The sequence below is a fragment of the Ornithorhynchus anatinus genome, chromosome X1 (genome assembly GCF_004115215.2).
Source record: "Ornithorhynchus anatinus isolate Pmale09 chromosome X1, mOrnAna1.pri.v4, whole genome shotgun sequence".
Classification (NCBI taxonomy): Eukaryota; Metazoa; Chordata; class Mammalia; order Monotremata; family Ornithorhynchidae; genus Ornithorhynchus; species Ornithorhynchus anatinus.
Window position 1 is genome coordinate 107624506 of NC_041749.1, and position 23371 is coordinate 107647876.

A 23371-nucleotide genomic window follows, 5' to 3' on the forward strand; every position below is an offset into this window, starting at 1 on the left:
CCCCTCTGCCGAAAAAAAACACCTCCCTCAATCTGTGGATAAACCGTGAGCCAAAGAGTAGCCAATATGCTCAGTTCTCCCGAAGCTGGTGTTTATTTGTTTAATGGTATTTGTTAAGCGCTTCCTACGTGTCAGGCACTGTACTAAGCGCTGCGGTAGATACGAGCTAATCCGATTGGATGTAGTCCGTGTCCCGCATGGGTCTCACAGTCTTAACCCCCATTTTACAGATGAGGGAACTGAAGACACAGAGAAGTGAAGCGACTTGTCCAAGGCCCCACGGCAGACAAGTGGCGGAGCCGGGATTAGCACCCAGCTTCTTCCGACTCTCAGACCCGTGCTCTGTCCAATAGGCCACGCTGCTTCTCCTTTATTAGTTTATTACTACACATTTTGGTTAGAGCACTGTTAGGCAGTTGGGAAACGTTCTTCTGACAGCGGGCATCTGTCTGGATGGAGCGTGACTGCAGCGTTGGAAAACATGATTCTGCAGACGGGCATGCAACGCCAGTGAGGGTGTGTGTATTACCGGGCGAGTTTTCCTTAATGCAGTCTTCGCGAGAAATGTCACTGAGGGTTAAACATACCTACTCTGCTGGGATGGAAAACACCTGCTAGATGGTAAACTTCTTAAGGGAAAGACTAAATAATAATGGTATTTGTTAAGCGCTTAGCAGAGTAGCTTAGTGGAAAGAGCACGGGCTTGGGAGTCAGAGGACGTGGGTTCTAATTCCAGCTCCGCCACTTGCCTACTGTGTGACTTTGGGCAAGTCACTTAACTTCCCTGTGCCTCAGTTGCCTCATCTGTAAAAATGGGGATTAGAAAATGTGAGCCCCACGTGGGACAATCAGATTACCCTGTGTCTACCCCAGCGCTTAGAACAGTGCTCAGCACATAGTAAGTGCTTAACAAATACCATAATTATTATTATTATTATGTGCCAAGCACTCTTCTAAGCGCTGGGGTAGATACAAGGTAATCAGGTTGTCCCATGGGGGTCTCACAGTCTTCATCCCCATTTTACAGATGAGGTAACTGAGGCACAGAGAAGTTAAGTGACTTGCTCAAAGTCACACAGCTGATAAGTGGCAGAGCGGGGATTAGAACCCTCGACCTCTGACTCCCAAGCCTGGGCTCTTTCCACTAAGCCACGCTGCTTCTCTTGTGTATACTAACTCTGTTGTCCTATCTCAAGTGCTTTGTTCAGTTTTCTGCAGTTGAGGCGCTTAATAAATGCCCACAGAGGGCTAAGCATACCTACTCTGCTGGGGTTTAAAGCACCTGCTAGATTGTAAACTTCCTGAGGGAAGGACTTCTGTATACTAACTCTTCCGTCCTCTTTCAAATGTCTTGTTCAGTGCTCTGTACTTGGGGCGCTTAATGTTCTGAATCGATCGATAGATTTCTTGATCTGGGCTGGATTCTGGCTGTTGGCATGGATGTGGCTTTGGAAGAGAGGAATACCGTCCACGTTGACTCTTGGTTAAGCAGCCTCCTCCCAGTTAAGGGGCTGCCGAACGGAATGGAATGGGTTTAGATTTGCCTGTTTCTCTGTGTCATTGACAGCGGAGGCATCCCAGGGAGAGGAGAAGCAGCGTGGTCTAGTGAATAGAGCACAGGCCTGGGAGTCGGAAGGACCTGGGTTCTATGCCCAGCTCTGTCACTTGTCTGCTGTGTGATCTGAGGCAAGCCACTTCACTTCTCTGGGCCTCAGTTCCCTCATCTGTAAAATGGGGATTAAGACTGTGAACCCCATGTGGGACTGGGACTGTGTCCAGCCCGATTTGCTTGTATCTCCCCAGGACTTAGTACAGTGCCTGGCACATAATAAGTACTTAAAAAGTACCGCAATTACTATTATTATTATTGTTCAAGGACAGACGGCAAGTTCCATTATCACTGAGTTTATAAACTCCAAGAAACACTGTCTTCCAACCGTGTCTATCTGCACCAAATGCCCCAAGGGTGGGATGGAAATGGAGGATTCTGTGTGAAACCCTGTAGGTTCCTCTGACTCTTTTGAGGCTTGGGGGGGAATGGCCTCATGCAGGAGTGTCAAGTTTAATATATGAATTTCCTGGCTCTGCCTGGCTTGTCACCACCTCTTCCTATTTATGTGAAATTGGACAAGGTACAAAACATCCCTGTCCGTTTTCCTCAGTCTAGAGAACAGGGTTGCAACACTGAGCTGAATATTCAGGGAATGTGATAGTTATTGCATATTAACCGACTTTGCCTCTCTGGGTTCTTGTTTTCTGGGGTGGGGAGAAGCTGTTTCATTAACCCTGTAAACTTTGTGAAGAAAGGGTATTAAAAGTCCTCCTAGATTTGTAGCCAGGACAGTGCAAACTATGTGTATAAAGAAGGAAAGTACACCCCAAGTATTCGTTTTCATTTTCATGCTCTTATGTGAGCAGAACTTTTTTTAATGTTTAAAATGTCTCTCTGGATTACTCCAAAGGTCACAATATAGCAGATGAAATTCTCGTACCAGCTAAAAACTATTCTGGGCGCGTGTGACTTTATTTTCCTTCACGTCGGCAAAGGCTCAGGGTTTTCTTATATACACAGAATAATCTGAACGATGTTCTTCGTGGGAGGGAACGAAGGTCATCCGTTTGTGCAATAGCCCAGTTGCCTTAGTGTTTCCTCTTTCTTCTCCGTCCTTTCAAAGGCCGAGTCGATTGCATCACGGGCCAGTCCTTAAGGTAAAATGTTTTTCCAACGGCCGGTGATCACGCTGGGGAGCAGCATTCCCAAATAGATTCTGTTTGATTTTTCTTTTTTTTTTTTAAGTGGCTTTTTGAAATGGCCGGCCCAGTTTGGTAAGGCTTTCAGCTTCATATTGTCCTAGCCCTTGGCCTAAAACTTGAGAATTCAATCAATCAGTATTTATTGAGCGCTTACGGTGTGCAGGGCACTGTACAACACAACAGTGTAACAGACACATTCTCTGCCCCCAGCGAGCCAGCGCAATTGAGGCAAAACAAACTATAATATTTGCTTATTAGATTGGGAGCCCCAGATGGGACAGGGACTGTGTCCGATCTGCTTTTCAGTCGGTGGTATTTATCGAGCGCTTCCTATGTGCAGAGCACAATACTGAGTGCTTGGGAGAAGTCAATACAGCAAAATTAGCGGACATGTTCCCCGCCCATAACGAGCTTACAGTAGAGATGAGCTTATCTTTTATTTATCCCAGGGCTTTAGCAACAGTGGTTTGCACATAGTAAGTGCTTAACAAATGCCGTTATTACTGTTGTTATTACTATTTGCAGTTATAAGCTACAGTCAAGAAGATGATTACACTTTTAGTGCCAGTGAGGACAAGCTCCAGATTCCCACAGTTATAATGTACTTGGATGATCTCCTCTCTCTATCAGTCGATCATTCTTTTTGAGCACTTATTGTATGCAGAGCACTGTGCTAAGTGCTTGGGAGAGTACAATGCAACAGAAATGTTCCCTGCTCGCAGGAAGTTTGTAGTCTAGAATCTCTACCTTCCTTTTCTTGTGTCTTCAGTCAGAGCAAATTCTCAGAAAAATTTCAAAGGAGCAAGGCATTGACTTTCTGGGCACAGGGCTGCTCCAACTATAAAGATGAAAGGTGATGCTGCTGTACAAAAATGACCTGAAACCATAAAATCCCTCTCTGTCTTCTAATCCATATTGGACTTAGAGAGGTTTGGTTTTTTTCCAATATGTTGGCACATAGGAGGAGGAGAATGTGCTGATGTGCATTTTTGGTTCTGTATTTTAAAATTTCCTCTTTATCCATTTGCACTTTGAGAGCCTGGAAAAAAAAATTAATATAAACCCCCAAATGACGCCTGTGTTTTATGAGCTCTTCTCTGCTTACCATCCTCCCCTTGAAGCCAGTCCTTAGTCCGTGACCCTATTAGATGGTTGCTGTGGCAATGGCAGCCAATTTGGGTGAAGAGGCTGAGAGAGAGAGGGGTTACTGTCGGAGCCCAGGCCCTCTACCTCTTGTGAAACCCCTCGCAAATGAAGGGAGCAAAACCAGAAACATAATGGGGCAGGGAGAAGTATAGGCGACAGATCCCAGCAGATTCTCCCAGAAGCCTCGTTTTGACCGTTATATTCAACTTCCTCCCTTTATCGGGCCTTTCCCCGGAGACGGGAGCCAAACATACAGATTTACATCACGTCGGGCTCGGCTCCTTTTCTCCTGCTCCCTCGCCCTCCCCCTCGCCAGTGGAGGGGAGGCAGCAGCTGGAGCCGGGAGGAGAGGGCAGAGCAGAGACACTGGTTAATCAATCGGCTCCTGTAGCAGAACCGTGTCTGTATAGAATTCCTTTTGTGGCTGCCTCATCTGTCATATAGGCAGATGTAGTTGTCAGGGCACGCTTGATCCCTCTGCATGTGGGCCCATTTTACCCAAATTAGCTGATTTCATTTTGTTTTTTTTTTCCAAAAGATGTTTGTCATTTGCAAAATGAGATTTGCCCATGTATCCATTGCTAATCCTCTTTTATAAACATCAATTTACTTTGGGGATAATCTGACTTTTTTTTTTCCCCCTCCCCTAATATCCTACTAGTACAGGATGGATTCTCTCCATTATCCCCACTGACGGCAGCTGCTCCTAGATGATGATTTTTTGAGGGACTAGGAGGGAGGTGTTAATTCCAGCTCTGGAGTTTAGGAGACTTTGTTGGCTCTTATAGCACCTTGCAAAAATGCTCATAAAAGGTCTGCTAGGAGACCGGAAATCCATCGGTCCGATAGGGGTTTGATTTTTGGCAAGGGAGGTGGGTGTGGCGGGAGGGAGGTTGCCTCCCTCCGGCCACTAATCCCAGTTCCCGTGGTTATCGGGCTTCTGGCCGCCTCCTCTCGTGGCAGCACCTTGTGTGGGCTGAGATGCTCGGCTTGGCCCCACTGACCCCTCAACCCAGCCCCAGACGTAGGTCCCTTTTAGTTGCATTGAGTCGGACTGGGCTGGACGTGATCAGATTTGTGATGCAGAGCCACCGGGTGACCCTCATGGGCCGGGTGGCCTGTTGGGGTCTCGGGTAGGACCCCCTCCCCCCCCAGACTGTAAGATCGTTACGGGCAGGGAACGTGTCTGCTAATTCCATTGGATTGGACTCTCCCAAGCGCTTAACGGTGCTCTGCACGTAGTGCTTAATAAATACCGATTGACTGATCGACCAGACTTGAGCGTGTTAAGGCAACGGCAGGGCAGTGCCGCTGAGGCGGTTCGGATTTTATTCTGCCCCAGACTTTGGAAAGCAGGGACAGCCCCATCGGGTCTGTCAACCAGAAAGACCAAAGAGGGCGTGTGTGCCTTGGGTGGAGGAAGGCGGGGGGAGTGATTTGAGAGTCTTTGAAGCCCGCTGCCCTCGCCTCGCCAATCTGAAGATTAAGTGCCAAAAATACACCAGCCCACAAAAGTTGTTTACCATGCAGCCTTCTGCTGACGCTAACCAGCCTGTGCTACCCAGAGAGGGAACTAGACAAAATCAACATTTTTCCTTTTTTTTATTTTTTATTTTTTTCCATGGGCTCCCCAGAAAGTGCCATCGGCTCCAAGCCTACAGGCCTGGGACTATATCTCGGGTGAAAACCTCATATCTGTAGACCCTCTAGACTGTAAGCTCGCTGTGAGCAGGGAACGTGTCTACCAACTCTGTTGTATTGTACCCTCCCAAGTGCCAAGTACAGTGCTCTGCACACAGTAAGTGCTCAGTAAATTGATCGATCATCCGAATATCTAGTTTGGAGAGGCAGGCCATCCGAGCCGAGCTTCCGGCAACCAAAGAAACGTGAGCTAGCGCCAGCTGGAGAACGCTGGACCCCCACTCTGTTCTGCCCCTTGAACGTTCAGTGATGTGAACTGCCTCCGGGCCAACTCTTGGGGACAGACAGAGGCCACAGAGGTGAAGTCTTGCTTATACTTGGGCTCCGACAAGATCTGAGAGTGTCCAAATGGGGAAGACAGCCAGAATCGGGGCTTTTTTGAAAGCCTGCCTGACTGCCCTCCTGAACCCCACCCTCTTGTGCCTTCTACCCTCCCCCATGCCCCAACCCCCCATTGAAAAGCCAGGACCTATGCTGGCCTGTCCAGGTATCTCAATGACTAGGAAGCCTATTTTTTTTGGTATAGTATTTGTTAAGCACATACTATGTGCTAGGCACTATTCTGAGGGCTGGGGTAGATACAAAATAATTAGATTGGACCCAGTCCATGCCCCCAGTGGGGCTTACAGTTGTAATCTCCATCTTACAGATGAGGGAACTGAGGCTCAGAGAAGTGAAGGCCATGCAGCAGACAAGTGGCAGAGCCAGGATTAGAACCCAGATCCTTCTGACTCCCAGGCCCGTGCTCTATCCACAAAGCCACGCTGCTTCTCCTACTGTGAGGCCTATTCTCCTATTGTTATAGCCTACAGTGAAGCCTGTGTGGCTCTCCATGTCTGGAGCTCAGCCCCTGCCCTCCTCTCCCTGGGATCTCCATCCCCCAAGTGTCTGCAGATGGGCCCCAGGCTGGTTATTCTTTTAGAATCCAGAGGATGGAGAGCCACCTGATTCATTTTTTTTTCTTCTCTGAGGAAACAGTGGGGCCCCAGAGTCTGGTTTAAAAGCAAACACCACCCTTCGGACCTCCTGACCGTGACGAAGCAATATCTGAAAATTAAATTGCAGGAGCTTTGGCTCAGGAGGGAGACAAAATCTAATTAAACTGTGTCTAAGCTACCAGGGTGACCTGAAAGAGACCCATTTGGTGAATTTGCCATGATTTAGATTAGCCAGCAAAGCCAAATTTAGGTGTTTCAATTTGAATCCCCTATCCCCCCATCACTTGATGTTTCCTTTGAGAATTTCAGTTGAGAAGCAACGTGGCCCAGCGGATAGAGCACGGGCCTGGAAGTCAGAAGGTCCCAGGTTCTAATCCCGGTTCCGCCGCTTGTCTGCCGTGTGACCTTGGGCAAGTTGCTTCACTTCTCTGTGCCTCAGGTGCCTCATCTGTAAAATGGGGATTAAGCCTGTGAGTCCCATGTGGGACATGGGACTTTGTCTAACCAGATTAGCTTGTATCTACTCCAGCGCTTAGTCCAGTGCCTGGAACATAGTAAGCACTTAACAAATACCATTTAAAAAAAAATGTTGGGTATTTGATTCGTCTCATTTATTTTCCCAAACTTTTGTAATGGTTTTTCCCTGACGTCCCCGACACCCCACCTCACACTGAGTGGGTGAGGCTTTTGTCCGGGGTTGCCCAGGGATGGAGGTTCTCTAAGCCCCTGTCGCCGGGGCCAACCTGACACTTCTGTGACCCCCCCCCCCACCATTAGTATTTGGCAAATGGTTTCAAGTGAAAGGTATGTGGGCAGATGAAGTATAGGGGACATAACCCATGATATCTTCCTGGAAAACATTTGTTTCTCTGACAATTATTATTATTATTAATAATAATGATATTTGTTAAGCACTTACTGTTTGCCAGGCACGGTACTAAGCGCTGGGGTGGATACAGGCAAATCGAGTTTAACATAGTCCTTGTCCCATGTGGGGCTCACAGTCTCAATCCCCATTTTACAGATGAGGTAACTGAGGCACAGAGAAGTAAAGTAATAATAATTGTGGTACTTGCTAAGTACTTGCTATGTGTCAAGCATTGAGAAGATAATACAAGATAATCAGGTTGGACACAGTCCCTGTCCCATATGGGGCTCACACTCTTAATCCCCATTTTGCAGATGAGGTATCAGAGGCCCAGAGAAATGAATAGACTTGCCCAAGGTCACACAGCGGACAAGTGGCGGAGAGGGGATTAGAACCCACGACTTTCTAACTCCAAGGCCGTGCTCTATCCACTATGCCATGCTGCTTGATTGGTGACCACCCTCGAGAGCCACCGGCCCGGGAGGTGCAGCCAGAGCCTCGGTTTGAAATAATGCCTGATTGGTGACGGTTTCCAAGAGGTGGGGCTCCCCGAGTTTTGTCTAAAGATGGGTCTCCATCCTTGTCTTGCCCCCTTTCTGTTCAATGACATTGGTACCAACGTTTTTCATTGTGAGCATGGGGGGTGAGGGGAAGCAAGTGGGGCTGGACTCGGGAAGGGTGGACAGGCTGAGAAAAGTGAATGGGTCCCTCCCAGTTTTCCTTCTTTCCAGCACTGTGTGGGAGCTCTCGGGTCTCGATGGAGACCCGACATGAGCACGGCTACGTGAGTCCAGCTCTAAGCTTTCCAGCTCTGTTCAGGTGCTACACCCTGGCTCATACTCTTTACTCCTCCCTGGCTCCCCTTCTGACACAACCTTGTTCTTGAATTCAAATCTGCCAGATCACATCCCTCCTGACCTTCAAAACCCTCCCGCAAAGCTACCTCTTCCAGGAGGCTTTCTCTGACTATTCCCCACCTCCCCAGTCCGTGTCACGTACACAGCCCTCTCTAGGGTCTTCGGTGTCCCCCAGATCCCTCAGCCTCTACCCCATCCCAGTCCTCCTTGACCTCTCAGCTGCCTTCGTCACTGTTGACCACCCCTGTCTCCTGGAAATATTATTTAACCTTGGTTTTACTGCCACTGTCCTCTCCTGGTTCTTCTCCTGTCTCTCTGACCACTCATTCTCAGTCTCTTTCGTCGGCCCCTCCTCTGCCGCCCACCCCTCGTGGGCGTTCATCAGGGCTCAGTTCCGGTTCCTCTTCTATTCTCCGTATACACCCACTTACTTGGGGAACTCATTCGCTTCTACGGCTTCAACTACCATCTCTCTGTGGATGATTCCCTAATATGCCTCTCCTGCCTGACCTCTCCATCGTTGTCATATTTATTGAGCACTTTGTGCTGAGCACTGTCCTAAGAGCTTAGGAGAGTACAATAATATAGAGTTGGCAAAAACATTCCCTGTCCAAACACGCTCTCTCCTCTGCAGTCTCACATTTCTTCCTACTTTCAGGATATCTCTACTGTGCTTAAATCCTCCTGTAGCTGAACATTTTCCTTGCTTGCCCTTGCCAACACTTCCAATGTAACATGTCCAAAACAGAACTCTTCATCTTCCCACCCAAGCCCTGTCCTCCTCGTGACTTTCCCATCACTGTAGATGGCACCACTATACTCCGTCTGACAAGCCCGTAACCTTGGCATCATCCTTGACTCATCTCTCTCCTTCAACCCGCGTATTCAGTCTGTCACCAAATCCTGTCTGTCCTACCTTCACAACATCGCTAAAATCTTCCTTTTCCTCTCCATCCAAACGGCTACTGCACTGATCCAAGCATTTATCTTGCCCTGCCTTGACTACTGCACCTTGAATACTGCATCTGCTTCCTCGCCAACCTCCCTGCCTCCTGTCCCTCCTCACTCCAGTCCATACTTCACTCTGCTGCCCAGATCATTTTTCTAAAACATTTTAGAAAACACCTCCCCACTCCTTAAGTACCTCCAGTGGTTGCTCATCCACATCCACCTCAGACTGAAACTCCTTGCCTTCAGCTTTAAGGTAGTCATCTGGTTGCCCCTCTCCTACCTTACCTCCCTGATTTCCTGTTACAACCCAGTCCACACACTTCCCTCCTCTAACGCCAACCTACTCACTGTACCTTAATCTCATCTGTCTCGCCACTGACCCCTTGCCCACATCTTCCCTCTGGCCTGGCCCTCCCTTCCCCCTTCATATCCGACAGCCCACCACTCTCCCCACATTCAAAGCCCTCCTAAAATCACTTCTCCTCTAAGAGGCCTTCCCCGTCTAAGCCCTCACTTTCCTTATTCTCCCTCCCTTCTACATCACCCTTGCACTCGGATCTGAACTCCTTAAACACATGATATTCACCCCACCCCAAGCCCCACAGCCCTTATGTACGTATCTTTTCACTCTTGCACTTTACCTTCCTGTAATTTGTTTTCATATCTGTCTCCCTGCTTAAACTGTAAGCTCCTTATGGGCAGAGAACATGTCTATCAACTGGATTGTACTCTCCCAAGTGCTTATTTATATCTGTAATTTATTTATGTATATTAATGTCTGTCTCCCCCTCTAGACTGTGAGCTCGTTGTGGGCAGGGAATGTGTCCGTTATATTGTTTCAGTGTACTCTCCCAACCGCGTAGTACCGTGTTCTGAACACAGGAAGCACTTAATAAATAGGATTGAATTAATGAATGAATGCCTAGTACAGTTCTGTGCAGCCAGTAAGTACTCAATAAATATGATTTTTTGGCCTCTTTTTGCTGTTGCCAGTTGTATCTGTGTTTTTCCTCTTGCTTCTATAGTGTATTCTATATACAGTTTGTGTCTACCTGTCTCCTCTATTAGATTGTAAATTCCCCAAGGGCAAGAAGTATATCTTTATATACTTGTGTGCTCCCAAGTGCCTAGCAGAGTGCTCTTGTGCAAAGTCGGTGCTCAGTGAATACTACTACTAATAATAATTATGGTATTTAAGTGCTTACTATGTGCCAAGCACTCTTCTAAGCACTGGGATAGATACAAGGTAATCAGGTTGGACACAGTCCCTGTCCCACGAGGCTCAGGCTCTTAACCTCCATTTTACAGATGAAGTAACTGAGGCATGGAGAAGTTAAGTGACTTGCCCAAGGTCACACAGCAGACAAGTGGCAGAGTTGGGATTAGAACCCACGACCTCTGACTCTGACACTAATGAATGGGGGAAACAATGGTTTTGCTGGAAACCTTTAAGGGAAAGAAAGCCCAGGTCTTCTTTTCCCCCCATGGAGGTGGCACTCCTGGTGTCAGTCAAATCTGTTTGATCTGAACCAACCTCAGCTGTTTTCCTACCGGTTGGGCATGGGGAACTTCAGTCATGGACTCCCCTGTGTTCAAATCCTCCCGTAGTAGAACATTTTCCTTGCTTGCCCTCTCCACCGGAATGGGACACTAGTTTTAGCAGTTGTGACTCTGGGAATTCTGGAGGGTGGACAAGATGTGGGGCCCTTCCTCACATTTTGGAGGAGTTCACTGAGGACAGGTCAAGCTATAATAATAATGATTGTGGTATTCAATTGTGGTATTTGTTAAACCCTTACCAAGTTCCTGACACTATACTAAGCTCTAGGGTGGATACAAGCAAATCGAGCTGGACACAGTCCCTGTCTCACATGGGGCTCACAGTCTCAACCCCCATTTTACAGATGAGGTAACCGAGGCACACAGAAGTTAAATGACTTGTCCAAGGTCACACAGCAGACAAGTGGCAGAGCTGGGACTAGAACCCAGGACCTTCTGACTCTCAGGCCTGTGCTCTATCCACTAGGCCACGCTGCTTCTTCAGCTTGGCTTGGCAGATAGTAAGCACTTAACAAATACCATTATGATGGTGATGATGATGATGAAAAGGTGTATGCGTGTTGGGCGGGTGGGTGAGGGCAGGATCCGTCAGCCCGTTCCTGGATTTTTTTTCAACATAAATAAAAGATCTGTGGAGAGAAAGTAGGAGATATACAGTCCCCCTAGATTGAGACAGTGTGAATGAACAGAAGGGCCATTGTCGGGACAGATCCGTAGTCGATCCAGCTCAGGATTCTGCCTCCCAACAGCAACCCTGGGACACCTGGAGGGACCGTGTGACGGTGGCCTTCCTGACCCTCCTGGCCCTACATCCTCACCCAACACCCCTGACTTTCCCGTCTCCATCTTATCTCTCTCTCTCAGTGACCCAGAGTGCACCTCTTGTCCATGAATCTAACCAATATTTTCTGGAGCCACTGGATATTTTGCACAACTAACTGTGGGAACAAGTTCCATTTTCACCCAGTCCACCCCTTTCCTGCTTGTAAGCTTCAGTCCCCCTCCCTCTCAGCTTGGGTCTCTCTGGACTGAGGAGTTCGAACCCTTTCATTCCCTCCTGACCGTTCTGGTTGCCCTTCTCTGGCCTCCCAATAGACCGTAAGCTCCTTGGGGGCAGGGATCGTGTCCAACTGCTCAGTCATATTGTCTTTTCCCAAGCACGTAGTACAGTGTTCTGCACACAGTAAGCGCTCAATAAAGAAGCAACGTGACCTAGTGGATAGAGCATGGGCCTGGGAGTCAGAGGGTCATGGGTTCTAATCCCGGATCCACCACTTGTCTGCTGTTTGACCTTGGGTAAGTCACTTCACTTCTCTGGGCCTCAGTTCCCTCATCTGTGAAATGGGGATTAAGACTGTGAGCCCTATGTGGGACAGGGACCGTGTCCAACCCAATTATTTTGTATCTACCCCAGAGCTTAGAACAGTGCCTGCCCCAAAGTAAGTGCTTAAATACCATTCTTCTTCTTCTTCTTCTTCTTATTATTATTAAGATCATCGATTGAGTGGTTTCAGTAGCTCTGGGTGGCCTCCTGAAGAGGCAGGGAAGTGAACCGCACGCTTTATTCCAGGTAAGGGCAACATGGGATTTGTAAAATGGCCAAACCGTGCTTTTTCTTATCTTCCCCTGTCCCGATGATTCCAGGACTTGGCTGCTTTGAGTCTTCTGGGGTTTATTCTGAACGTCCCCAGGCGACAACTGGAATATCTTGGTGACCTGTAAATGAATGAGCTGTAATCGGTTTTTATTATGCAGCACAGGATGCTGGGGTAGAAAAGAATAAGGCCTCAGTGTGCTGGATGGTATTTCTGAAGCTATTAGGATGGTGTCCAGGAAAAGAAAGCAAATTCTGAATGCCCAAGAGGCAGAGTTTGGAGTGGTAGGGACATCTTCTAGTAAATACAGGAACAGTAAGACTGCAGAGCCTCAGGCTTGATTTGCTTAGTGGCCTGAATGAGGTCAGTTGGGTGGTTCTGAGTTTGATGTTCTGGAGGTGAAGTAGGCTGGCTAGATTTATGGCTCTCCTGCTGCCTTCCCTTGCTTTATTACTCTGCCTCTCCCCCTGCCCGAGACAGGTGAGGTCCCAGCCTGCACATGTCACTCCTCTAACGCCCACCTACTCCCTGCTCCTCCATCTCATCTATCTCGCTGCTGACGTCCTCCCTCTGGCCTGCAGCTCCCTCCTCCCTCCCCCTTCATATACGGCATCATCACCTTCCCCACCTTCAAAGCCTCGTTAGAAATCACATCTCCTTCAAGAGGCCTTCCCCGACTAAGGCCTCATCTCCCCTACTCCCTCTCCCTCCGTGCATCACCCTTTAAGCACCTGATATTCACCCCACCCTCAGCCCCACAGCACTTACATACATCTCTGTAATTTATTTTCATGTCTATCTCCCCCCTCTAGACGTAAACGCACTGTGGGTAGGCAATGCGTTTACCAACTCTGGTGGAAGCGTGGCCGAGTGGATAGAGTACGGGCCTGGGAGTCAGAAGGACCTGAGTTCTAATCCTGGCGCTGCCACTTGTCTGCTCTGTGACATGGGGCAAGTCACTTCATTTCTCTGTGCCTCAGTTACCTCGTCTGTAAAATAGGGATTGACACCGTGAGCCCCATCTGGGAAAATGGACTGTTTCCAACCTGATATGTTGTATCAACCCAAGTCCTCAGTACAGTGCCTGGCACATAGTAAGTGCTTAACAAGTACCATAAAAAACCAAACTCTGTTGTACTGTCCTCTCCCAAGCGCTGAGTACAGTGCTCAAAAAGCAACATAGCTTAGCGGAAAGAGTAAGGGCTTGGGAGTCAGAGGTCGTGGGTTCTAAGCCCCGCTCCACCACTTATCAGCTGTGTGATCTTGGGCAAGTCACTTAACTTGCCTCAGTTACCTCATCTGTAATATGGGGATTAAGTCTGTGAGCCCCACGTGGACAACCTGATTACTTTGTATCTACCCCGGCGCTTAGAACAGTGCTTGTCACATAGTACGCGCTTAACAAATACCATCGACAGATTGATCGATCCCAGTGATTCTTCTTCTAGCCCCTGTCTTTTGTGCCCGCAAAACCCAACGGGAGTGTCTTTTTGAAAGGAAAGGATCAAGACGTGATGTCGGCGGTTACAGATTGGGTTCTCGGAGCAGTTTCCAGTTCAGATGAACTACCTAAGCCGTGCGCATTTCCCCTGTCATCCTCCGAGCCAGCGTCAGCAAAGCGAGATTATCTGGCTGGGTCCTGCTTCGCCGGCCGGTCTCTCCTCCGAGCCCCTTTCCCTCCGTTCCTCTGATCGCTCTCCCCCTGGTGTTGTCTGGCCAGAGTTGCCAGGAGGGGCAGGTGGAGCTGGGGCTGTGACAGGTCCCCTCGTTTCCAGGGCTTCAACACTGCCCTTTAGGTTACCAGAAGCCTGAGCTAGAACCTCAGATTCTGTTGGCTGAATTTCTGAATTGGGCAGAGAGAAAGAAGTACCTTACCTAGTCAAGGTGTTGAGCCCTGACCTGTCCCCCGAGTGACAAGGTGATGTTTTCGCTCCTTCCCGTACCAGTGAGTTCGCCCAAACTTGGAGAGGTCGTAGGGCCTTGCCTAGGGTCACAGAGCCAGGTTGGAGGGAAGGAGTGTGGGTTACAGTGAGTCTGCTTAGATACCTAGGGGTTGGGAGTTGTTATTATTATCATCATTGATAATAATACTAATCGTATTTATTGAGTGCCTGCTGTGTGCAAAGCACTGGACTAAGCACTTAGCAGGACACATTCCCTGCCCACAACAAGCCCACGGTTTAGAGGGGGAGACAGATGTTAATATAAATAAATAGATGAATAAATTACAGATATATGCATATGTGCCATGGGGAAGGGAGGGAGGGTGAATGAGGGAGCAAGTATGAGCGGCGCAGAAGGAAGTGGGAGAAGAGGAGAGGAGGGCTCAGTCAGGGAAGGCTTCCTGGAGGAGATAATAATAATAATAATAATAATGTTGGTATTTGTTAAGCGCTTACTATGTGCAGAGCACTGTTCTAAGCGCTGGGGTAGACACAAGGGAATCAGGTTGTCCCACGTGGGGCTCACAGTCTTAATCCCCATTTTACAGATGAGGTAACTGAGGCACAGAGAAGTGAAGTGACTTGCCCACAGTCACACAGCTGACAAGTGGCGGAGCCGGGATTCGAACCCATGACCTCTGACTCCAAAGCCCGTGCTCTGTCCACTGAGCCATGCCTTCAATAGGCTTTGCAGTGGAGGAGAGCAATTATCTGTCGGTTATGAGGAGGGAGGGTGTTCCAGGGCAGAGGTAGGATGTGGGCGAGAGGTCGGCGGCGAGATAGACGAGGTCGAGGTACAGAGATAGACAAGATAGAGGTACTGAGTTCTGAGAGAAACTCTAGCACTCTTTCCTCAGACTCCCAAAGGGAAGCTGCCCCTGCCAGAGAAGCAGCATGGCCTAGTGGCAACAGCACGGCCTTGGGAGTCAGAGGTCGTGGGTTCTAAATCCGCCTCCGTCACTTGTCTGCTGTGTGACCTTGGGCAAGTCACTTAGCTTCTCTGTGCCTCAGTTACCTCATCTGTAAAATGGGGATTGAGACCGTGAGCCCCACGTGGGACAACCTGAGCACCTTCTATCTACCCCACCGCTTAGAACAGTGTTTGGCACACAGGAAGCGCTTAACAAATACCATTATTATTATCTTCTGAAGCACCGAGGGTGGTCAGTGGAGTAGGGAAAAGGGAAAGACCAACTTCAAAACAGGTAGGGGACACTTCACCTTGAGGTTCATTAGGGAAGGCATCATGGTCTAATGGAAAGGGCGTGGGTCTAGGAGTCAGGAGATCCGGTTCTAGTCCCTACTCTGCCCTCAGCCTCCTGGGTGACCTTAGACAAGTTGCTTAACCTCTCTGGGCCTCAGTTTCCTCTTCTGTAAAATGGGGGTGATGATTCCTGCCTTTCCCTACCCCACATAGATGTTGTGGGGATAAAATGAGATGAGTGAAATGAAAGGGCTTTGGGAAGAATAAAAGAGCGCCACAGATTCAAGGTGGGATTATTCTTATCTCCTTCCCTTTCACCTGGTGGCTCTTATTTTCCATTGGCCCAATCCCAAAGAGAGCCCAGATCTTGTCATTAGGAGCCATCCAATCTCTCTCCCTCTCTCCTCAAGGCTATAAGCTCGTTGTGGGCAGGGAAGGTGTCTACCGACTCGGTTGCATCGTACTCTCCCAAGCGCTTACTAAAGTGCTCTGCACGTAGTAAGTACTCAATAAATAAATACCACTGATGGTGATGGTCAATCAGCCATAATAATAATAATAATTATGGTATTTAAGTGCTTACTATGTGTCAAGCACTGTTCCAAACACTGGGGTAGATACAGGGTAGTCAGGTTGTCCCATGTGGGGCTCACAGTTTTAATCCCCATTTTACAGATGAGGCAACTGAGGCACAGAGAAGTTGTGATTTGCCCAAGGTCACACAGCAGACGAGTGGCGGAGTTGGGATTAGAACCCAGGTCCTCTGACTCCCAAGCCTGTGCTCTTGCCACTTAGCCACGCTGTTTCTCAGTTGCAGTCCCACCGCAACTTTGGATGTTGACCTTTGAATACATCCTGTTTGGCCCTACCAAGAATGAGCCTGAATGGGTGATTTCAGACTCTCAACCGACTGGGGTGAAACAGTGCAGCCTCTTCATTCGCTTGACTCTTCGGATGCAAATTTCCTCTCCCCCTTCTTTTTTCCCTGCTTCCCCCACTTTTTTCTTCTTTTTTTCCCTGCTTCCCCCACTTCCACCCCACCCATGTTAATGATTACAGGTTTCTATGTAAACGGGGAGTTTCTCTAGGAGACAGGAGTAGCACTCACTTGCCATCTTATTAGCTCACAGCATCTGTATTTTCTGAACGGTTGCCACGAGGCAAACTGCAGAATCATAAATAAAGGTACTGTTAAGGCTGAGCTGGGCAGGCTGCTCTGGGAACATGCTTTGGGGAGAGAGACCAGAACTGGAAAAGAGGGGAGGGGGTGGGGGGAGAGAGCCTCAGAACTGAAATGACAGGTCTTTGAAATGACAGGCCTTAAAACTGTCACAGCTACCTTTTAATAGTCTTTGCCTACACTTAATGTTCCTTTAATGAGGAAGCATCTCTCCCGTGGAGGCTTCCTGTTAACTAATTTCCCTTGTTCATGGGTGGAATTGGAAATAGGCGACCACTCCCCTGCCCCGACAGAAGGAAGGATAGGAATTCAACAAATTAAAATGGGGTTCAGTGTTCTGCTGGGCTTGTCTTCTTTGTTGGGTTTACAGCCTTTCAGCCCATCTGCAGCGGGTGGGTAACCGGCTCTGTAATCGGCCTTCTAGGTTTGGCTGGCTTTTACCCAGGAGACCACCAGCTGCTCTGCTCTCCCGCCTCAGGTGAAATCATTCCCCCAGCTGCCGCGAGACCCCTCCCTCCCCCGATCTGGGAGCCCGGAACCTGGGTTTCCAGCCAGGGAGGAGTGTGATCGGCACAGGAGCCGTGACATCCGACTGTCGCCCACCGGAGGCTACGAAATAGATGGGTCACGCAGGATGCCCAAAGAGGAACACGGGGTCTGCTTGGGGGAAGAAGGCCCCGTCCATTTTATATTTTTCACTCAAATGCTAGACGACACGCCTCCCAGATCCCCCGGCTCTCGGCGAGCAGTTTCACTGGCCTCGTGGGTGACTGGAAAGCCCCGTGGGTTTAGCAGGGTCCCGGACCGCCCTTCGAAGTTAGATGCTTGTGAAGGAGAAGAGCAATGAATTATTTTTTTTGATTTGCTGGGTTTTTAATTTCCCGTGCAAATTGTGAAGTTCATTAGTTCATTCAGTCGTATTTATTGAGCGCTTACTGTGTGCAGAGCACTTTACTAAGGCCTTGGAAAGTACAGTTCAGCAGCAGAGACAATCCCTGTCCCCAACGGGCTCACAGTCTAGAAGGGGGGCGACAGAAATCAAAACAAGTAAACAGGCATCAATAGCATCAATATAAATAGAATTATATATATAGACATCAAAACAAATAAACGGGCATTAATATAAATAGAATTATAGATATGTACATATATACACAAGTGATATGGGGAGGGGGGTAGAACAAAGGGAGTGAGTGGAGGCAAAAAGGGGGTGGGGGAGCTGAGGAAATGGGGGCTTAGTCTGGGAGTTGACTAAACCACACTAGTCCCTCTTATCTAAGGGTTAGGTCAAGTGGTGCCCTCTGGAAATTGGGGCTGTCAAACGTCAGAGGTCCGTTTGGGTGGGAGGGCAGTGTGTGTGTGTGTGTGTGAGGGGGAGCCTCCCAGACCACCCTGAGGTGGAAGGGAAGGAGAGGAATTGTTCAGCCAGATCCCAGCCGCTTCCCCAGGTGTGCCACCGTCCCCAAAGTAGCATCCGAGGCCCCACATAGGGTCTGTGGTGTGACCATGTGTGGCCTTTGGTGCGACCGTGTGGTCTCATAGCCTGTAGCCAAGTGGTTACGGCCTCTCCGGGAGACTTTCCCATCCACAAAGGGGTGTCTCTCTTAAACGATGGACTGAAGGGCCGTCACCCAAGATGGGAGGGACCTTGGGTGAAGATTCAGATGGGGACATGGATTGGAGAGTGGGTCATTACTGTGGTTCTTGGGCCGTGGCTACTCTTTCAGCGTGGCTCAGTGGAAAGAGCACGGGCTTTGGAGTCAGAGGTCATGGGTTCGAATCCCGGATCGGCCACTTGTCAGCTGTGTGACTTTGGGCAAGTCACTTAACTTCTCGGTGCCTCAGTTACTTCATCTGTAAAATGGGGATTAAGACTGCGAGCCCCACGTGGGACAACCTGATTCCCCTGTGTCTACCCCAGCGCTTAGAACAGTGCTCGGCACATAGTAAGCGCTTAACAAATACCAGCACTACTCTTTCACATCTGCGCGCATCTGGACCCCCCGGCTCGGGACGGCGCTGGTTGCTTCAGGTGGGGCGGGAGTCTCAAAACAGGAACCTCCTCACTGGGAAGGTTTTCCCAGAACCCTCCCAGCCGAAGAGGGGAGAGGTGGGCGGTAATAGCTCCTGTTGCCCATGAGGAATAGTGAGGAAAGAGAGCCACTCCCGAAGGGTATCGGGAGGGAAATCTAGAGCCGCGATAGAGTGAAACGCTGACGTTGCTGTGGTTTTCATTCTGAAGTTTCATTGGGCAGCAGCACAGAACCACATCGGGCCAGTGTCCCAACGCAGATGTCGCAAACACAACGGCTCGTCATCCCGTCGGGGGTTTGGGCCCCAGGGTGGATCCGTGACAGGTGGCGCCCGCCTCCTCGCTCCGCTCCTCTCGCTGAAAATCTGCCGCCAGGCCGCTGCCCTGGTCAGAGGGCTAACATCCAGACACTTTCGGGTGCCGGAGGGGGACGGACGAGGGTGGGGGGGCATCTTAATTTCAGAGGTGGGCATGTGTCGTGGCTCCACCTTTTTGACCCCTATCCTGCGTTGGAGAAAATGTGCTGGCCTGGGCTACAGGGGCAGGATTGAACCCAACCCGAATCTGTGCGGGCAGGCCGCGGGTCGGGAGAAGCCGTCTTCTCCACTGCCCTTGCTCTTCCTCCGTGAGGGGGTCTTTTTGCCCTCTGGCCTGGGGGCTGATACGTGGCCTGCAACTTGGGTGGGGGCCGTAGGGGCCACCCTCTCTGGAAAACGTCTCATGGCCAGTTATCCCACGGTGTCTCCATGCCCCCCGCCCGCCACATCTTCCCAAATGGGAGCAGGTATCTTTGATGTCACAAATGACGTCTGAATAATCATCACTCTGAATGTGTTTCATTCCTTACATGGCTAGCTGTTAAAATCTAGAGAGAAGAATTTATAAATGGCTTTTGAGTCGGTTCCTACGGCAAGGGCGCCATCTGCAGGCCCAAGGTGGCGTAGCACCCAAGCACCTGAAAAATTAGGGAAATGACTTTTCCATTTTTCTTTTCTCTTTTCTCTTCCTACCTCTTCCTTCTTTTCCTCTCCCCCTCCCTCCCTCTCCCCCTCCATCCCTTTCCTCCCCCCTCCCATCCCTCTCCACCCCGCCCCCCCCCCCCGCACACACAGATAGCCACAAATCTCCTTCCCCAGGACCCACGATTATTGGATTTTGACTTTGTTTTGTCCTCTGATGGCCCCTTGTAAATCTTGTTACACGTTTTCCCTGTAACTGAACATGAACATGTCTCCGTGCTTCCCGCCAGTACAGGCTAATGGTGCTAATCGGGGAGTTTACTAACGGACCGGAAAGACTGGGCGTTGGGCTGAATACACAGTCGAGAAGACTAGCTAACAGTCTGTGTGGAAATATATCTCTGGAACAAATAACATGTGGATCTTATAATTAGTTGGCTAAATATGGGGGCCTCTAATTCTTCCATCAAGTGGGATCTCGAATTCGATTGGGTTCGAATCCCGGCTCGGCCACTTGTCTGCTGTGTGACTTTGGGCAAGTCACTTAACTTCTCTGTGCCTCAGTTCCCTCATCTGTAAAATGGGGATTAAGACTGTGAGCCCCACGTGGGACAACCTGATTCCCCTGTGTCTACCCCAGCGCTTAGAACAGTGCTCGGCACATAGTAAGCGCTTAACAAATACCAACAAAATACCAACATTATCTCGGCGCCTGGATCTTTGCATCCCGAACAGGCGCATGAAAATTTCACCGAGGTCCGTAGGGAGCAGCCTATGAACCATACCGGTTGGACCCTCCCGCCTCCCCAGCGTGCCAAAGTTCCTTTTAAAAATAATAATAATAATAATGTCGGTATTTATTAAGCGTTTACTATGTGCAGAGCACTGTTCTAAGTGCTGGGGTGGATACAGGGTAATCGGGTTGTCCCACGTGAGGCTCACAGTCTTAATCCCCATTTTACAGATGAGGTAACTGAGGCACAGAGAAGTTAAATGACTTGCCCACAGTCACACAGCTGACAAGTGGCAGAGTTGGGATACGAACCCATGACCTCTGACTCCCAAGCCTGGGCTCTTTCCGCTGAGCCACGCTGCTTCTCAGAAAAGGAAGCTCCTCGTTTCTAGCGAGGAGATTTTGGGCCGGGAAGGGAGTGGCTCGGCGCCAACGAACGGTGCATCTACCCTGCTTGTGTCGACCCTCGGGTAGGGGCCTCAAGAGGCTTGCCTGTACCTCATGCTCAGTCTGCCCATCGCCAAATGAGGAGTCAGAGCCTAAAAGCTCCGCAGAGCTGACTAGGGAGCTGACCTAATCTGCAACCATGGGGGCACCCATTGTGCCTGTTGGTTTGGGGTGGGGGGGCGTTGGCAGGGGGTCCTTGCCTGGAGAGGAAGAAAAGGAGCCAAGAATTGCCTCAGGTCTAGACGGCTGACGGTCCAGACCTTAGTTCAGTTGCTGAACGGAGCAGGGTCGATGCATTCTCTAAAGAAACCAGGCCGCCCTCTTTCTTGCCCAAAACCTCATTGTGGGAGGCGAAGCAGTTCCTTTCGAAAAGAAATTTTGGCATTCTGGGGAAACAGGAGGCCCTAGAACTGGCCCTCATTTCTGTGCCTCAGAGAAACTTTTAGGTGCCTGTTGGGGATGTAAAGATCTAGTAGCCGAGGGTCCCAATGTGGAGGAATTAAAAGCCCCCGTGTGCCCCAAATAGAATGGAATGGGGTAGGTAGTGGGTTTGCCTTCTTCAACCCTGGTGAGCATCTTGCACCCTATGCTGCCCCCTCAACCACAATAGGGGCTGGAAAATTTCCAGACCATTTGGCCAGCAAGGCGGCTAAAGTCTCCACCTCTCCTCCAGGTACATCCTTTCTTGCCTGCTGAGAGCTGCAGCCGTGCTGTGGGAAGGGCTGGCCTGGTTGGTGAGCGTTGAATAACTACATCCACCACTGGGCAGAGAGGCAGCGTTCAATATGCGGCTGCTTGAAAGTTTGATCTGGCTTCCCAGCCGCAATCCCCCGAGTCCCAGCCTGACGGGGCGTAGCTGTCCAAGAGGACAACCAGTTCACGGATCTCCCCTCGTCCCCAGCAGCCCGGTGCCTCGGTTGGAGACAGAATCTTGGGGTGGACGGACCACGTGGCCGAACCAGCCGTGGCATCATTGCACGTGATCCGGGTATTCTTATGAGGAGTGTGAGCTTTGCAGATTTTTCTTGTCGTAATTAGTTGTGGGATTTATTCGGTGCTTATTTTGCGCCAGGTACTGCAGCAACGGCCTGGGAGCCTGGAGACCCGGGTTCTAGTCCCAGCTCTGCCACTGCCCTACTGTGTGGCCTCAGGCAAGTTGCTGAACCTCTCTGCGCTGCAGTTTCCTCATCTGTAAAATGGGGTTGGAGGTACCTGCCCTCCCCCCCCCCTTAGACTGTGAGCCTTGTGTGGAACAGGGACTGTTCTACCCCAGCGTTTAGTGCAGTGCTATAGCTCAAGGGAAGCGCTCGACAATTAATTGACCAACAGGTAACACAGATCAGGCATAAACCAAAGGTTCTACACGGGCTTACGGTCTAGTTGGGAGTAGACTGAGTAACGGAGTCAACAAACCAAGACAACGTCGAGACAAGTAAATGACCAGCTCTGGGGCAAATTGGGGTTGGGAGGAGGGGGCGGGAGGGTGGAATCCTCAGACTCCCCACTGCACCCGGCAAACAGCCCTTCTTTCAAGCCACTACAGCCTCTGCAGGGTTCCAGAGGTTGCACGGTCCAAACGAGGCTGTGGGCATAGAGGCCGGTCGGACATGGTGGACTGTGGCAAGCCCCTGAGCCCCATTTTTAAGGAGGCTTAGCCTAACGGGTCTCAGTTCCCGCCCCTCCCCTGTCTGTGGCTGGTGTTTATTCCTTTGAGAATGGTGGGCCCTGCTTTAAGCGACCCCACTTAGAGCCCAGGAGCCCATGGGGACTGGGGGATGGGATGAGGTTAACAGTGTGGCAGCATCATCTGTTTTCTTGACAGAGCAAGGCGAGCGACTGACCAGCCAACTCTCTTTTGTCTTCCAGGAAGCGGAGCTTCCGTTCAACCCTGGGGATCTTCCCACATTGGTGCTGAGATCAGCTGGGACCTGTGACCAGGTGGGTTATGACTTCTCTTCTCCCTCCAAGTCCTGGATCCTTGCATGGGCCAGCTGGGAAAATTCCACCGAAGAAATTCAGCAGGATTTGGGACTCTCCCCCGAGCCGTCAAGGGCAAGCAGGGTCGATCCATCGTCATTTGCCATCAAAGGGGTTGCTTGCGGGTCTCGGATCAGGCCGCCAGCCACCTCAGGTGGTTGCCGTAGTCCCCAGAGGTGGGGGTAAGAGCCTCGGGATTCCCTTCCTGCCAGCCAAGAAGCAGATCTCCGGGGTTCTGTCGTTGCCAACTCAGTCAGGTCTTTGAAGATCTGTTTTCCGGCCGGCATGGGATGGTGGAGTACGACCCCGGGGGGGGGGGGGGGGAGCGACAGGGTGGCTACAGCATTCTCCCATAGAGGTTGGCATGGGCTGAAATTTTATGGCGACCTCGGGTGCAGTGCCCATCCCTGGCCAGATACCTAACTGGGTCCTTGCCGCTCGTTCTTTAAGTCCATTGTCTCCTTTCTTCCCCCGTCTCCCCAAGGCCCCCCCTTCCCCTCAGGGGTGCTGAAGCAGACTGACGGGA

The 23371-nt window shown here is 50.1% G+C and overlaps 1 protein-coding gene across 7 annotated transcripts in view; it reads left to right on the top strand.

Moving 5' to 3' along the window:
- GNG7 (G protein subunit gamma 7) overlaps window positions 1–23371 on the top strand; it is a 199032-nt gene that overhangs the window by 20181 nt on the left and 155480 nt on the right. For 6 of the 7 annotated variants that reach the window (XM_029050971.2, XM_029050970.2, XM_029050975.2 and 3 more), the window contains one exon: window positions 22735–22806. The gene's annotated coding sequence lies outside the window, so the exon portion shown is untranslated. Of the gene's footprint in view, window positions 1–12326; window positions 12346–22734; window positions 22807–23371 lie in introns of those variants that run through there. The other variant, XM_039910196.1, reaches the window with a different exon arrangement.